The following is an 18,758-nucleotide window of genomic DNA, read 5'->3' on the forward strand; positions in this document are numbered from 1 at the left end:
CCTGCATTATATTCTGATATCAACGGCAACTTAGATCACATTGGTATCACATAAGTATAATGTTTTAGAGCCTCTGCCAATTTAAAAATCAAATTGATGCTAGATTTGTATAGAACAACACATTTGACTGACAGAAAAGGCTGTTATAGATGGATGTGATGCTCTATCCTTGTATAACAAGGGTTTTGACTGACAGTTTAACAATAGTACACTTTCCACCCCATATATTCTAAATGATTATTATTACAATACAAAACATTTTTGCTCTTGCTGTATATAGATAACATGTACACTTTTTGTGTAATAACATTCAAGAAGAGAGGGTTTCTTTTATGTCTTAAAGATGATGACAATTAATGAAGGCTGCATCTGACACTTATAACCAATGTCAAGGCTTGCTATTGTGGTGCATGGTAATGTAAAAACTATCAGGGTACTTAGCTCCCGGTGAAGGATCAGCATAACTCTTGACACATGCTATATGGTGGATGAAATAAATCTCCTCAGAGAGCAATAGAAATATTTCTTAAACTGAAGACTACCCTTTCTACTTTATAATCCCTCTTTTCAGCTTTGCAGTTCTTTGCATCACTGTAAAATGCAGTTTTAATCTAGAAAGTAACTGTGTAAAGTGGTACCTATTAATGCAACAAATATGCTTTCTGTGCTTTGCAGTCAACATTTCTCTGAAATTAGACTTAAGATTCTTCTTTAGAACAATAGCTAGAGATAAGAAAGGTATATTTTCTTATTTTTTCTTATTTGGATCTTGTTCATGTTGGGGAGACCATCCTTTTCATTTTAAAATATTCATTTTGAATTCTTGGCATCCTTTTGCAGCACTTTATACAGGTGTCTTCTACTTTGTGTCAGTTTTCACAAGAGCAGGGGCAGTACTGTATGTCTGCATTGTATTTGATGATAATAAAAAGATTAATATCCAATAAAGTCCAAACTTCTCTGTAAACCTCAGTTTAGTGTTGCAACTAAGGAAGACAGTATACTCTTTTATGAACCTCCCAACAATGAAAAATAGAGAAAGAATTGATGGAAAAAAATGGGGTCACATTGATCAAAACACATCTACCTCTTATATTTTTTATTATCTAGATAAGGAAAACATGATAAATACAAAGATTGCTTTTACGGCATAGATTTCTTGTTTAAATTGGCTTACTTTTAAAGATATTTTTCTTAAATGACTTTGTATTTGGTAAGGGAATTAAATAGATTATTTGTTTCACCTCTTTATGTATGATCAGTGGGATCTTGGTATGTCACATTTATTCAACAAGATGTTATTTTTCTGTAGAAGGACAAATTCAGTGTATGTATTATGGAACAAGAGAATTATTTATTGGCTTGGGACAGTGATGATGATATTTCCTGCAAAACACTAAAAAGATCTTTAAAGAATATTTGCCCCATTACTAGTGATGCCATTTCAACTCTTTGTCAGTTTTAGATGTAATACCAGTACTTCTCTAGCAGTGACTGATGATTTGAAGGAAGGGATAAAAGTAATTTGGGATATAATATTATCCAGTTAGAAAATGATCCCTCAGAAAAATTGTAGTTTTATCAATATAGACTGCTAAGTTTTAAAGTGAAGTCAATTAAAAAAATCCATGATGTGGAATTATTTTGATCTTCACATAGCTCATTATGATAACACAGACATCTGGTATTTAATTTGAGAGAGCACTAATGATAATCATCTGTACACGGGCCAACTTATAGAGTTTGTTAAAGCCATGCTTTGCTGACCACTGGCAATGGTTGAGTTTGCAAACTCAGACTGAGTCCCAGTTTCTGAGCAGGATGTGTTATATTGGTACAGAATTGTCCTCTACCTCCTCTCAGCTGGCAACATCTGTTTAACACAGCTTTTCTTTCCCTGACATCATACCCACCTTACTTTGTGTCGTGATTTTGCTCATTGTCCTTCACGAGTAAATAAAGGTCTAAAACTGTCTCATTTTACTTTCTTCCCCTTCTGATGATTTTTCTTCCCCTCTGACCTTTTGTATCATTGTTCCAATAGCAGTTGTCTGTCTAATCTACCTAATTGTCTTTGGTCTTCCCTTGCCTCTTTTATGCTTCTCTCATCTATGAACTCTCAGTACTCAATTAGTGAAGGAACAAAAGGCACAGAAGGAAATGTTCCCTTGCTGTCTCTTCTTGTCTTTGGCATTGTAAGAGCCTGGAACAGAGTCAACTACAAAGGGCTAGATTAGCTCCTTCATCTCCAGTTTGGAGAGTACCCAGTAGGGATTTTTTTTTTTAAAGAGACTTTTGCTTTTGGAAGGAACTTTCTGCTGAGCATATGCAAAGCATAATTTATAAAGATTCATAGCTTGCCCAAAGGTGGGAGAATTTTTGCAGGGTTCATGAAAGCACAGTATTGAGATAGGGAATTATGGGATTAACTATTTTAAACTTGTGTTAAATTGTGATGAGGTTTACTGTTTTAAGCAAACCACTTCCTCACTTTCTATAAGGACAAAGCATTTTCTTTCTACTTCATATTTAAGTAAATGAAAAATTTTTCTTGCTGTTCATATGTGTAATTCTTTCCTTTCTTTAACAAAAAGGAGAAATGTAATCTCACAGGAGCATAGACACATGCCAAAAAGCAAGGATTTATTATTTGGGGAGCTGAAGTATTCGGTTTTAGAATAAGTTAAAGTCTGATGTCTTTAACCATTTACTGTGCAATGAACACCACTTTACAAATATGTCTGAGAGAAACATACACATTTGTCATGTTACCTTATTTTTCTAATTAAAAAGGAAAAAAAATTAATCTTCTTAGCAGAGACATTTCCTCTCAGAATAAAGGATCCTGGAGTCTCATAGATATTTAATTTGCAAGATAGCATAATGAAAATATGTTAATAGCTTTTTCAACAAGTTAATAGCTTTCAAGTTCATACTAATTAGTTTGTTAAAATATTCTATTCGTAAAATACTTTCTTTTTTCCCCCAGTAAAAGGTAAGAATGTAACACAGTCTTATAAGGAGTATCTTGCCAATAGTAAGGGTAGAATCTGTAGTATCAAAATTATTAGAAAAAAATAATTGCAAATGAGTCTTGAAGAAAGATGCCATAATTGTCATCAAAGATAACTTTCTGACATTTTCACAGTGAAATCTTAGAGAGTGTAGGAGTGGGTCTTGCAGAGTTAAGTAAGCATTCTTGGGAGCAAAGATGTGAAAGCAGCCTTCTCATGGTGTCATACCTAGTCCCAGGTGTCTTGCATTCCTGACTACTAACACTGGCAGCTGTGGGAAGGGTGAGTGGGTACCCCATTGTCTACCCATCCTTTGTGGACAGAGCACCATGAAATTAAAGCATACATCTTCACATGGACAAGATAATCCATACCTCTCCTTTCTATATTATTTCTCCATTGTTAGAGTAGTGTAATATTTTGTTCAATCAAAAATAATGAATTAATTTTCTTTTACCTTTCTTTTTTTCTTTAGGGGTGGGGGCAGGGAGTGAGTATTGTATATCTCCTCTATCCTGACACTGTAAAATCCAGCTTTTTGCTACCTCCCTCTTCCTTTAGTATCTTCTGGTAGTATACCTTTAGATCTCCTTAGAGCTTTCTAAACCAGTACTGCTTATATCCTTATATATTCACTCTGAAATACTTTGAACCCTTCTGCATTTGTTTAGATCTTTCTCATGTTTTTTTGAAACTTATGCTTGTAGTACCCTCAGCTTCCTTTTGCTTCTGTTGGCTGGGCAAAAGGCATCATGTGCTCGTACTTATTCCAAAGAATGCATGTGCTGAATGAGCTGCTGGTTGTTGTCAAAGTGAATAACATCTAGTCTCCCTGTCCTGCCATCAGTCAGGGAATTAATAGAGATTATTCTCACTTTTCTATCCCCCGGTCCTTCCCATTTACTGACTACCACAACAGCTGTAATATCTTTGTGAACTCACATTCTCAGATTTAGTAGAACTAAGTCACTGTATTAAAATTTAAGGTATTACTGTCACAAGACAATCTGGAATTGGGGAAATTTGCTTGAGGTAATTTACTGTGAACAAACATAAATTTCTGATAGCTCTTTTGAGAGTTAATAATGAGAAAATGGCAAGCATGTAGACACACATTTATATGGACAGACTGATCCTCCGTCTAAACAGGTCCAGAAGATTCCTAAAACACCTGGATTCATGGTGCAGATACTAAGACTGCCAGCCTGGAGAGAAGGCCTCCTTGATTTGTTATTTGTTAACAGAGAGGATCTTGTGAGCAAAGCAGAGATTGGTGGCCATCCTGGCCAGAGTGACCATGTAGTCAAGTTAAAAATCTCTGTTGACAGTAGGAAAAGTGCCAACAAAACTTCAACCTTGGACATGAGGAGAGCAGAGTTCAGGCTGTTCAGGAAACTAGTTAGTAATGTCCCCTTGGAAAATGCTTTTGCAGGTGCTGAAGTCCATCTTAAGGGCACAGGAATAGGCAATTCTAAAATGTCAGAAGTCAAGCAAACAAAGCAGCTTGGCTAAGCAGGGATTTTCTCCTGGAGATACGGTAGAAAAGGAAGGCATATACCCTGTGGAAGCAAGGTCAGGTGACATGCCAAGAAATCAGAGATGTTGATTGCCACTCTAGGGAGAAAATTTGTGTGGCCAAAGCTCAATTGGAGATGAAGCTGGTCAAAAATGTGAGGGACATTTTTTAAAATGTTTTTTAAAAATACATTAATGGCAAAAATTAGTGTAGAAATTACATGGGCACATTAGAGGATGAGGATGGTTACCCCACAAATGGGGATATAGACAAGGTGGAGATGTTTATTGCTTTATTTTCCTCTGTCTTCAACACCAGATATGGAATAAAAGGGTCCCAGTAACCTGAGCTGGAGATCATGAGTGTGAGAAGGATGAACTCCAAGTTAACCCTGAAATTGTAAGGGATCTGCTGTTCTAGCTGGATCACTGTAAATCTATAGGGCATGATGGGATTTATCTGACAATAGCTAAAGAGCTGGCTGATGATCATGAGGCCTCTCTTGATGATTTTTGAATGGTCTTAAGAATCTGGAAAGGTCCCAGTTAACTGGAAGCTGGTCAACATTGTCCCAGTTTTCGAAAAGGGCAAGAAGAATGACCCCGGAAACGACAGGCCTCTTAGCCTGAAGGCTTGCTTCTGTGCCTGGTAAGGTTATGCAGAAGACTTTTCTGGCAGGTATTGCACAACAACCAAGAGACCGACAATGCAGTCATTGGTCACAGCCAGCATGGGTTCATGAGGGGAAGGTCCTTCTTTTCAAACCTGATTTCCTTTTATGACAAGGTAACCCACCCAGCTGAACAAGGGAGGCCAACTGATGTAATCTTTTTGGATTTATGTAAAGCTTTTGATACCATCTCTCACAGGATCCTTCTGGATGAAATGTCCAGCCCACAGCTGGATAAACACATCATGGGATGGGTGAGCAGCTGGCTCATGAGTCAGGCACAAAGGGTTACAGTAAATGGGTGACATCAGACTGACCCGTCACTCGTGGGGTTCTGCAGGGCTCCATCCTCAGTCCCGTGCTCTTCTAAGTCTTTATAAATGTTTTGGACTCAGGACTGGAAGAGATGCTGAGCAACTTCACAGATGATCTAAAACTGGAAGGAGCTGTTGACTCCCTTGAAGCCCGGAAGGCCCTGCAGAGAGACCCTGACAAATCAGAGGGCTGGGCAATCACCAACTGTATGAAGTTCAACAAGGGAAAGTGCTGGATTCTGCAGCTGGGATGGGACAAACCTGGATGGATGTGCAGACTGGGGAGTGAGTGGCTGGAAAGCAATGCTGTGGAAGGAGAATCTGGTGGTCCTGGTTGTTGGCAAGTTGAATGTGAGTCAGCAGTGCCCTGGCAGCCAGGAGAGCCACGCGTGTCCTGGGAGGCATCAGGTACAGCATTGCCAGCTGGGCAAGGGAGGGGATTGTCCTGCTCTGCTCTGCTCTGCACTGGGGCGGCTTCATCTCGAGTGCTGGGGGCAATTTCAGTCACCACAATATAAAAAAAAGACATTAAGCTATTAGAGAGTGTGTCCAAAGGGGGGCAATAAAAATAGTGAAGTGCCTTGAGGGGAAGCCAGATGAAAAGCAGCATTTGAGGTCCTATTTTCTTATGTTTTTAATTAGTGTTCTTCTTTCTTATGGAACAGCTGTTATAATTCCTAATTATGCAATTAACTCATTTGGAAAAAAAAGTTTATGATTTACATTTGGTTCAGAGTTTCTAGGAATATGAAGTTCTGGTCAACACATGAATTTTCTTGTTAAAATTGAAGCTTTTTGTTCACTCAGACTTCTCTCAAATTGCCTACTTTATTGTGACTAATGTAACTCTTCAGAAAAACTCCTGTCTGAACAGAGTGTCTCATTTTTACATTGGTTATAATTGGCTAGGTCACTTTGCTTTTATATTTTAATCCTGATAGTATTTTAGCTTGTTCCAGAAAAGGATTTTATGGTTCCATATCTTTTGGAGTATATTTTTTGGTTTTGTTTTTTTTTTTTTTTTGTTTCGTTTGGGTTTTTTTTGTTGGTCATTATAGGGTTTCAGAATTTTTTCAGTCATTTAGTCTTCAAGCCTAACTCTTTATAGGTATTAGCTTTGTGGAAATCTGGTTTGGTCAAATACAATACTGTTTTAGCTCACTTGTAGGAAATTTATAAAATCCCATTAGACCTCGAGTTTTAAAATACTGATATAGTAATTATTCGTTATATACTTGAAACTATGTTGGTGCTTTGCAAAGGAGACAAAATCCTGTTCACATGGGGAAAAGGATGGAGCTGTAGAAAATTATAAATATTGTATTTTCACTCTGAGTTTGAAAAATAATTTGAATTCTTCCAGTCTTGGTGGCAGTCATGAGTTTTTGGAAAGAGTTGAATGAGGCAAAGAAGTTTGTATAGCAAACAGGGTTAGACTTGTACAAGGAGCTAAAATTTGTCTTGGTAAGCATCCAAAAGCTATACCCTAACGGAAATCACGTTGTTAGTGTGTTACAGAACCTTTAACCTGTAGTTCAGTCTAAACTTTTAATAAAATTATGAAACCTTGCCCTTTTCCTCAGCTGCTCCTTGGGGCTACATTTTAAATATTTTCATTGTGTTTAGTTGGGTTTTTTTCAGTACATATTAACTTACAAAGTCATGCTTATTATGACAATTAGGAAGAAAGGAGTGATGAAATAATGTTGAAAGATTAGGAACAAATGAGAGTATTAAATCATGGTAAATGCCAAAATTTTGAATGACTTCTTAAGTTTTTTTTTTATTGTTTTCAGTTTGTTTATGAGTAAGAATATTTCAGATGTTTTTAAATTACCTAAATAATCAAAATACATTTTTGCTTCAAACAGATGAATGTTTTGCAAGAATAGTTTGATGAAGTTGTTCCCTTCAATGATTTTTCCTGACACTAGATAACTAATGTAAGATAATTTTTCCAGCTTTATGGTTGCTTGTTATTCTGTCTTTCTGCTTTGGTGTTCGATATGTATGTTTTGCCCATATGTTTCTCCATAAGCTTAGGTTTACTGTTTCTCAAAAATATTTGTTCAATTGGAATAATATTATCATCATGACTGAGATAAATTAGAATGCTAATTTGTCTAAAGAAGTTTATGAAGAGAGCGAAGTAAAACTTACAGCAGCGTGGAGCAGTTTCTGGGGATAGGGTCTTTCATCTGGTAGAAAGCTGAGCAGTTTGATGCATGTTAGGTGAAATTAGGCAGATTTAGATAAGAATTTTATGTTCAGGGTACTTAACCAGTGGGAAAAATGGTTTAGGAATATGATAGGCTCTTTAGAATCTGAAGTCCTCTAAATAGGAATTGGAAGTCATTCAGTAGAATAAACTTCCTTTAGGAGGATTTTATAGATTTAATTTGGTATCATATAATTATGTTTTCTGCATTATTCAGGAGGTCAGCATAGATAGTCATGATGATTTTAATAGTCTTAGGTTCTCTAAATCAACAATTTGACCTCTTACCTATGTGAGAAAGAGCAAAAATAATTATCAAGGCAAGTAAAGGAAGAGCACAGTAGACCTGAACGTGAATGATATCGCGTCAGAAGACCTGTCATTCGTTTCTTAGATAGCTACTCAGAATGATGTTCCATAGGTACGGCACTCAGCTAATGGGAAGAAGATACTGAAAATTGGACATGCAAGGAGATTTCAAAAGCATATCTGCAACTAGCAATGCAAGTCTACTCACAATGTGCTACTAATGAAATTATTAGGAGTGAAACTACTGCTTCTATATATTATTTTAATATGGCATGTGTGACTATAGTCACAAGGGTTTACAGGATGAAGAAGAGACGAGAATGTTGATTCTATGATCAGAAGGTTTGGTTTATTATTTTATGATATATGTTACATTAAGACTATACTAAAAAGAAATAGAAAGGAAAAGGTTTCTTTAGAAGCTAGCTAAGCTAAGAATAGACAAGAATGAATAACAAAGATCTGTGTCTCAGACAGAGCAAGAGCTAGCTCTGCCATGAGTGGTCAGTAAATCCAAACATCCACAGGAGACCAATCACGGGTCTACCTGTTGCATTCTACAGCAGCAGATAACCATTGTTTACTTTTGGTTGCTGAAACTGCAGCTTCTCACAAGGAAAAATCTTAAGAAAGGATTTTTCATGAAAGATGTCTGCGACAGGCATGTAAATATATTAGCTGATGATGTAGTGTTAATTTGGTTGTCTCTAATGTGAACATTGTGTTGCATGGCCTTACTGTGCCCTTGGAGTTGCAGTTGACTTTCTTGGAAGGATTTTATTTTTTAGGAATTTCTCCTTTTCCTGCAAGGAAGAAACACCAATTAAATGTATCATGGCATTTTTATGCCGTTTTATTTTGGAGCAACTATAGCACTTTTCTAGGGAGTTCTCGCTTTTAACTAGAGTTTGTTACTTTAGTTTGATAATGGATTTTGTGCATCTATGTTGTGTCTGAAAGACAAATTTATTTTTATTGCCAGTCAAGTCAATAAAAAAGAGTAACCAGCTAATATGCTAACATCCTAATATGACTCTGCCTCTCATAATTTGACTTATGTGCAGTTTGTAGATGTATAGTCTACCAGTATAGTTAATCATATCTGGTTTGTCTTTTTAGAGGTAAAAGGTTTGTAAGAATGGAAGGTGAGTATGTAAGGTGACCACTCCAACATCCCTTTAGCTCCTTTAATATGTCTTTCTTCAATAAGAAAGCAAATTACTTGAGCTGCAGGTAGAAAGACACTTGCTTCCTCGTTCATTTACAGTCTGAGCATGTCTGCTTTTATCAGGGCATTCACATGGTGTTGTGAAACCTTTCCCTTGTTTCCTGTGGATAAGTATCCAAAAATGACCACGTTACTGAAAGATGGGAAACCTGGTCTGTAAGTTCACAGTGCATGAACGAGGATGTAGGATGGGAGTGTGGAGTAAGGGAAGAGAATTGGTGCTAAGTTCTGGTGTCATTGAAAAGTGTTTCATTGTCATCTTCCCTCATTCTTCTATGCTGGGAAAGAGAGAAATGCTCCTGTCCTCCTTGGGAGTTGCTTCATTCTCCTGAAATAGAAAACACTCTCAGTAGAGATGAGAAGCAACCATCTGCACCCTGCAAGAAGAAGCAGCTGTAAGTTGCAAGAAGCAGCATTTTTTCAAACAACGACTTCCTCCTCATGGGGAGGCAGCAAGAGTCGATAGTCAGCCAGGTCTTGCAGCATCTCCACAACTTTTACACATGCATAAAGCAAAATGTGAATATGGGATAATATATGTTTTTAGAAGTGTCTCAAAAAAAAAATAAAGAAGTCTTGACTTGCATTTGCATAAGGGTACCAATGCCTGCCTCTACCTCATTTAATTTTAATGTGGCTTCCTCAAATAAAATATTCAAAATGAAGAGCTAAGAACACAAGAATCTATAAAACTAACTGAAATACCATAAACAGGCAAATTGTTCTCCATCTGAAGCAATTTTCATTGTGCTTATAAATTACTAGATAGAGTATGCTATCCAAATGCCATATCATTTGTTAGAGTTTTCTTTAGGTCTAGCTGTGTGTTGTGTAAATTTTAGCTGAACTGACAAGTAGTGTATCACTCCTGGGTATGTCTGATGTTTCTACCCTGAGACCATTTTCTAGAATTATAGGAGGTAGCCTTGCCAGCTATCCTGGTGGAGTGATGGATTTACAAAGGCAATACCCTGCATAAGAAAACAGCTTGTCCATTTCAGCCCTGAAGTCTAGAAAAACTTAAAATGTAAAAAATGTTGAAAAAAACTTAAAAATTGAAACATTCCTTTAGGTCCCTTCATTTAAAGGACAAGTAGGTTAAAAACTTGTATGTAAAATATTCAAATTTGAAATGCATTTTAAATTTGCCACATCTTATATAAATAGCATATATATATATATCTATTATTTCTGTGATTTATACTTGGAATTCAGTATATATAAATGAGATACCATAAGAGATTGTGTTCCTTTCTACAAAGCAAAATCAAGGGCAGAAAATATGGTACTACACAAAATGGTATTTTTATTCTTTAGTGTCAGACCAAGACATGGCTAGTTTATTTATTTTAATGTTTAGTTTTAACATGGCAACATTTGTTCTTCCTCCTAATATGTTAAAACTATGATAATTTTCATCCTGTGCTTACAAAGCCAAAGACTTTCTGTTACATGTTTCTGTATGTTGTGAGTAGTAATTTTTTTTTGTTTGTTTTTGGCATCTGTTGTAAACTGTGATTGCCATATTGCATGTTGCTTCTTGCAGAATGTTTCCTGGAGCACATAATTAACATCATGCAGTAATTTGGAATACGTGCTGTTAAAAATCAAGATAACATCCCAGTTATTTTGCTTTCTTTTAACCTTCACAGGTGGTAAATAGAAAAGGTAAATTAAGTAGTTAATTTTGAGTTTTCATTTTTATTCCATTTTAGTCTCTTCTGTATTTTTATAGCAATTTGGTTTAGTAAACTAATTTTTTTTGGTGTAGATTATAATAGCTTTTCTTCCTGTATTGCTTTTCTTTTAAGATAATCAGAAGATTTATTTTAGGAGTTCTAGTGTTTCTCGATTTTGAGCAAGGTGCCACACATAACCTCATTGTGTACCTCTTTTGTAAATTTTTTAATATGAGCTTGAGATTTTGTTCAGTATTTTTTCACTTGTCATACATCTCATATTTTTGATAAATTTTTTAAAATGGTATTTTTAAGCTTCCTAAGGGAAGTAGAAAATATTTTTATCCATTTTGCTTAGATATAAATAATGTGTAATTAAATTTAATATTTAACTTTGTAGTTAAATATGCAACACTGTTTATAAAACATAGGTTTTTGATTTTGCTTTACACTGTATGAGAGGAATATGTAACATTAATTTATAATAGCAATGCAAAAAAAATGTGTCTTGAGAGAGTAAGTTTAGATTAGATATTAGGAAGAAATTCTCTGCTGTGTGGGTGGTGAGGTCAAGGCCAGGCTGGATGGGGCTTGCAGCAACCTGGTCTAGTGGAAGGTGTCATTGCCCATGGCAGGGGATTTTGAGCTACATTATCTTAAAGGTCCCTTCCAACTGGCAGAGAGTGGAATTTTTTGATTTATGGCTTAAACATTTTTATGAGGCGATGCCTATTATAGCAAAATTGTGTAACGAAGCTGCCCCATGGAAGTACAACAGGAATGGGCCTCCTGACTGAAACCCAGAACAGTGAGTCAAACTGCCTAAGGCTGTTTGAGATAAGAAAAAGGGACACTATTGTTCAAAGCATCTCAGTTCTGGATGGGAATGGATAAGGCTGGGAGAGCACTGGGAGAGCCAAGTCCAGCCGCTTCTGGGTGGAAGCCACAGCTCCAGACTTATCCATTGCTAGGTTTGCACAGACTCCCCCCCCTCAGCCCAGGGTGGAAGAGGAGAGGTTTTGGGTGTGTGAAGTAGCCTCTGGTGAGAGGCAGTGAACACTCATCTTCTCCTACACAAACTGGCTCAGCTGCAGGGCCCCTCACCGTGGGAAGGGCACATCTACAGGACATTCACGAGTGGCTGGTGAGGGGCTGTCATGGTCTATCCAAGGCCCCCAAAAGGGTACCTCAGACCCTGCACCAGAGCACTGGACATGATGCAAAATGATGCAGCTGACTTGAAGTCTTGTAAGAGACAATGCCAAATTTGCACCCCTTCACAGGAGATACCTGGACATTCCCACCTGGCCCAAATAAATATTAATTCATTGGATTCTGTATTTTTTGGTAGGGAACCATCACCACTAAGAAGACCAGATGGTGGGGATCAAGAAGACATTATTGGGACCCATGGAGTGCTGGTATGTTTCTAGTTAATCTGTCCTCCTGTCCTGTCTCCCAGCTCTCCATCTTCCTTCCTTCCGCCCCTTCCTTCCTTCGTCCCCTCCCTCCCTCCCTCCTTCCCTCCCTCCCTCCTTCCTTCCTTCCATTTTTAGTGCCAACATTTAACCTTGTTTGGTTTTAATCTTGTTTTGGAGAATATTTGAACCTCAATATTACTAAGAAAAATAAAAGATTAATATTAATAATAAAATAAAAATCCATAAAGAGCTCACTTTGCTCCTCTGTGATTAGAGTAAATCATAACACCACCCAAACCATTCCGGGATCCTCTGATTGTATGGAAATATCCCTGTTTTGACCAGATACAATGCAGATTGTGACCATACAGGAAAATGTTATATCCTAAATTTATAACTATTACATATCTTTATGGGTCTATGTATGGATATTTTTATTCTGGAATAAACATGGCCATGGATAAACTTCTAGTGGTATAAATTCAAAATTACATTATGTAAACAATTTGAAGTACCTGAGCCGTGTGCAAACTCCCATACGCTGTGCCAGGAAGGAATTCAAGTTGGTTATGCTAATGAATTAATTGTCCTTGTGTGAATATAAAAAGAAGCAAAGTCAAAAACAATGTAAAAAGTATGTTAACATTGTTATAAAAAGTAATACACATCAAATTTTTTTTAAATTTTATGTGCTTTAAAAAGAAACAATGAAGTTATTACTTGATTGTACAGTACTTAATTGAATATTTTGAAAATGTTTCAAAGTAAAGCTTTCATATTTAGAAAACTGAAACCAGTCAAATCTATATATTTAATCTGTTATTGAATAAAATGTAGTTCAAAACAAGTAAAATTCTAACTTTAAGATGTTCTATATATGGCATGTTCCTTATGATGAGCAACAAAATAGAGCTATCATGGGACTAACAGGGTCCTTAAAAATTTAAAACCCCACCTCTGGTAAAAAGCAAGGTGTGACTCAGCTGTTTATCTCAGTGCTGTAAACCTTCCTCTCTATGTTGAGGGATAGAAATGTGAGTCTTTCTCACACTTTGCAAACTCATGCTCAGAAACACTTTCATTAGTAACTGTGGAACCTGATGTATTTTTCTATTATGAAAACAGATCAGCAATCCCTGATCAAAGAATGCTTTTTCTGATTTTTCCCAATTTAGGTAATACTGCAGAGTTAGAGAAAAGAACTTTGGGGGTAAAGTCTGTAATAATAAATGTCCTCCCTCTTCCTGCTGCTGCTTGCAATATGTAAATAAGATTTATAAACACAGCCAAGATTGAGTGATGAGAATAAGCCAGAGGTAGAAACTGCTTAGATTATTATTGTAGCTGAAAGAAACTGTCATCAATGTAGAGCTTGAGACAATGGGGTTGAGATTTTACAGAACTACTTTTCATAAGTTTCTGAGATGCACAGTAGTTTGCAACAGGATTTAACAATGCTGATTTCACAAATCCAAGTCATACTAAAAACGCAGAACACTGAGGTGAGCTGCAAACCATTTTCCAGCTGCTCGTATTCCCCTAATGGTACCCTGTTACATTGTATGCACTAACACAGCTTGAGAACTGCTGGTGTGAGAGAAATTACATGGTTGGGCCTCAGAATTGTACTTTATTCCTCGTTGTTGATCTTGCTATGAACATTTTCATTCCTAAGTAGCATCTGCTCTGCTAGTCTTAAATGATGAGTAAAGAAAGTGGGAGCTTAGGAACCAAACCATTTGGCACCGTAGTTATGTGAGGATTGCTTAATGTGTGGATTGAGGACATGAGACAATTGCAGAGTAATAGACATTGCAGATGGAAAGAGACCTGTTAGGTCATCCAGTCTGTCTCCTTAGAAATTCAGGACTATTCCCTACAGAACATTTTCCAACATTTTGTTCAGTTTGGTTTTAAATATCCTAAATGATGGAGATTCCACTACTTCCCCTGGGATGCTTTTGTGCTGCTTTGCTGGTCTTATTGCCAGTGTTTCATGATACTCAGACACAGTCTTTTCTCTACTTTTTAAAAATTACAATTGTTATTGTTACTCCTTTTAAAATTAATTTCAAATTGTTTAATAATTATAAAAATCAGTCATATAAATATTATGTGTAATTGTTAGTATCCCAGTGGCTGTCTGTGATGTCACTTAATCCTCTGCTGTGAAATTGTATTTTTAATTTTCAAATGTTTTTCTTTACATGTCTATATTGCTGACTCTCCAATCACTTCCATTGGCCTTCTGAGTACACTTATTTACTTACACTTACTTAATCAGTGTGTGTGTGAACACACCTTCCAAGTGAACTTTTATAATTTCCTGGTGGCCAAATGAAATGTTGGGAAATATTTTGAGTGCATTGGTATGAACCTAAGATGAGGGTTTCTATGTTATTTCAAGGATTTGCAATGACAGTACACCAGAGGGAAGAAGGAGTAGGTCATGAGTGTACATTGGTGGCATTCCTCTGTAACAGCAGCGTGGAAGTAACTCCTGAATGCAGAAATGACTTGTTGCTGAATAGCTTCAGATATAATCTTCACAGCTGTAGCATTAGATGTAGGTTGTTGCTGTTACAGATACTTACAAACTGATTTTGTGGCATTAATTTGGGGGTCAAATATTTCCTGATAGCTCTTTTCCCACACTTTTTTTTCGATGCCACTGTCAAGCATGATAACTCTTGAAGAAGAGTAGCTGTGTTTTGTTTTTAAACTTTGCACAGACATTAATTCCCACATGTGTTCGTTATCTGGGGAGGTGGTTAATTCATTAGGCTCCCTTAGTAGTTTGATCAGTTGCTTTTAGATACTGTTGACTGTTCTCTGACATTAAGAACTGTAAGATGTTTTGGTGTGAGGCATCACTGGGGAGTAGTGGTCAGGCGAAACTGAGACTTACCAAGCCTTTTCGCACAAGTCACACGAAGTATGTGTTTTCCTTTATTGCCAATCAGCTAAAACTAGAAAATCTTGGCATTTAACTCCTAAAAATAAAAAAGACTGGAGGAATGAAGACTCCATCTCCTTCATCACACTTTAAATTCTGTTCTTGCAAAACTGTTTTCCAGAGTCTGCTCTGAAAGAAAGGTGTTCCTTTGTAAACTACTTGTTTATTCATGCAGATTGGCATTAGTTTCTCATGTTTCTTTCTGTTTCCAAATATGGTTTCATTTTGCCTTAGTCAAGTTTGAGTTCCATATGATGAATTCATATTTGAATGCCCTACAGCTGCTCCAGTGGTGCTCTCTTATCTACTTCGTCTTCCAAAAACCATCATCCTGATTTTCTTGTTGACCACATATATTCAGTTATTCCTAAATATATAACGTTCTGGACCAAGCCTTCATGTTGTCCCTTTAGATTTCTGTTGTGGCCATGAGTGACTTGATTTTACTTAGCTGTCTGATCTCAAACCCACTCAAAAACTTCAAGTTATAATGTGTTCTTTGAAGCAAACCCACTTTCTGGTGTATTATATGTGCCAGAAATACACAAAAGAATATGTAAAAAGAAATTAAAAGTCTAGGTCACATGTTTGAAAGATAATATCTTGTTTGAAAGATAATAAAAGCAAAACAAACCTAAGAAACCTCGCACAAAAAAACCCCATGAAACAAAACCCAAAAAAACCCCCAAACCAAACAAACAAAAACAAACTCAAAACCCAACCACAACCAAACAAACTCAAAAAACAAGCAAACAACATACAACCGACCACCAAAAAACCCACCACCCTTAAAATTCTAAGGTAAAATTTACAGAGGTGTGAATTGACTCACTACCAATAGTTTCTGTGAACAACCAGACATGAGTAAGAGGGCCAGAGTGATACTTTTTGTGAGAGCTGCCCTCAAATAAATGTCCTAAGCTGGGAAAAAAGTTTTCAAAAAAATAGAAAACTGAGATTTTCACTCCTGTGACCAGTGACAGGAGTTCAGGAAAGAGCATGAAGCTGAGTGGCGGGAGGCTTAGGTTAGGTGTCAGGAAGAGGTTTTTCATCCAAAGGATGATTGAACACTGGAAGAGGTTCCCCAGAGAAGTGGTCACAGTATCAAGCCTGACAGAGTTCAAGAAGTGGTTGGACAACGCTCACAGACACATGGTATGACATCTCTGGCCCTATACAAGGGTCATACATTGGACTCGAAGTTGATCCTTGTGGGTCCTTTCCAGCTCTGCATATTCTATAATTCCAAGTATGATGCATTACTTGCTTATACTACAAGCTTTAAAAAGTCTTTTGAGATGCAACAGTCATGACTGTCAATTCTGCTTTGAGCTATGGTTGCAGTTTTTCTTTGCAATTTTGCCTTTTCCTGTTAGGACTCTCTAGCTTCTCACATCCACTTCGTGTTCCTTCCGAGTGAACGGCAAGCTGCCAGATTCAAATGTCAGGCATTTGCCGCAAGACCTCTCTGTCTGTCAGTTCTTATTTAATGGGGCAGAATTACTAGCTGTAATCATCCTTTTAGTCCTTAATTATGCTCAAGTGCAATTCTGCCCCAATGTTCCATGTCATGATGGACCTGATTTGTGGTCCTGCACGAACTATGGTCCTTCTTTATGGTGGTCTTGTGCTTTATCTAAGGCTTGAGCTGGTTCCATCTCTTTCCAATTTAACACAGTCATGTAACTGCAGAATAGTAATATCCAGTGCAAAATATTTGTGCCATATGTGTGGATTCTTTTTCTTCATCTGCAGACACAGGTCTGCTGTAAACAGCAGGACTATATTCTGCAACAATAAGGAAAGCAATTTCTGGGTGTAATTTCTTAGCTTAAAATGTTGCTTGCTGTCCTTCCCATCTACACAGTAATACTGAGCACCTTTCTTTTCAGGCTAAAGGTCTAGGAAAATGAAAATCAATATAATTCATGTGGGCACAAGGTGGCTGCTACAGCACAAGGACATTCTGAAACCACTTCTAGAACATGAGCATTGTGGGTTTTTTTAAGGCAGCCCATCTTTGGGCTGCCTTAATCTGCCATACACATATTCTCAGTGTGCCCCCTCCTACAGAGTTTATCCTTTTTGATTTTGAGAAAAACACCCAGCCACCCAACTAGCTTTTAATAGCAGCAGGTGCCTCTGAATTCATTTTGCTTCATTTTGGCTCTGTTCACTTTGCTTAATATTCTGTTGCAGGTTACATTCAACCACGTCTTCACAATTCTTCTGTGCCCCATTTAGACATGAGATGAAAACACTAATTATAATTTATAATTGCAAGGCAAGTAAAACCAAGTATTATATGTAGTTTTGGTGCCCCTCAAATATATTAAGATTTGGGAAACTTATATGTGTTTGCTTTCCATAATATAATCTGAAGTCTTGGGACAATGGAGCTAACATCCCTGGCTATGTACATCAGCAAATACAAGGCTTTTAGATGATGTGGTTGTTGGGGTCCTTAGAGGGATTCCTGTGCTTGATTTAAAAAAATAATCAATTTCTATGGAAATCACAGTCTCCATTCTTGGTATCAGGCACCTAAAATCTGTAGGCAGAAGTCCTACTCATTGTTACACATGCCAAAATACTGCCCCACATACTGTCCTTCCTCCTCACCTTGGCTAATGTATCCAGCACTCTTTGGATATTGTCTTTTTACTTAATCTGAATTGAAGGCCAGAGGGAGAGAAAAACTTCAAAGTGTTTCCTGAAGTGTATATATATATATTTTACCTTTTCAGTCTAATGGGAAAGTGTTAAAGCTCTATATGAAAAAGTGTGAAATAACCTGGTATCCTGGTTGCAGCTTACAGTCCCTACCCTGCAGACTGAAATGTACTTGAGCCCAGTGGCTAAACTCCATCCTCATAACATATGTTTAGTAGCACAATTCTCAGGTATGTGGTGGTGCTATTTACATAATTTAGATTTTTGGTCTCCTGTTAAAAATTTGTTATTAAGAACAGAAAATGTGCCAAAAAGAGAGATTTTGTATATATTTGTATTGAATTATCATCTTTCACATCTAACTGCCAAATTCCTTTTTTTTCTAATGAGAACTTTCTCAACGCATCTTTTTTATAACTGTGCTGTTCATGTAATTCATTACTGATTTTAGTATATCTTGGTATCTTTTACCAAGGGTGGAACTTTATAGAGCTAGTTCTCACCAGATGAACATGAAAATGAAACTAGAATTTCTTATGTTTACAAAGACTGCTAGTATTTTCAATAATGATGACTTAGGATACATAAGCACCTGTGGCTTAAAAACTGATCAATATACAATGTTTTGACAGATTTTCCTTACTATTGCTACAGTTGTTGATAGCTGATGGTTGCCTGTTGTGGTGTGTTTTATGTTTCTTCAGTTTCCCCCCCATTGTTCTCTCAGAAGGTCCTGCCCTGTTACCAGTTTGTGTCAATC

Source organism: Molothrus aeneus, chromosome 1 (genome assembly GCF_037042795.1).
Source record: "Molothrus aeneus isolate 106 chromosome 1, BPBGC_Maene_1.0, whole genome shotgun sequence".
In the NCBI taxonomy this organism is placed as follows: domain Eukaryota; kingdom Metazoa; phylum Chordata; class Aves; order Passeriformes; family Icteridae; genus Molothrus; species Molothrus aeneus.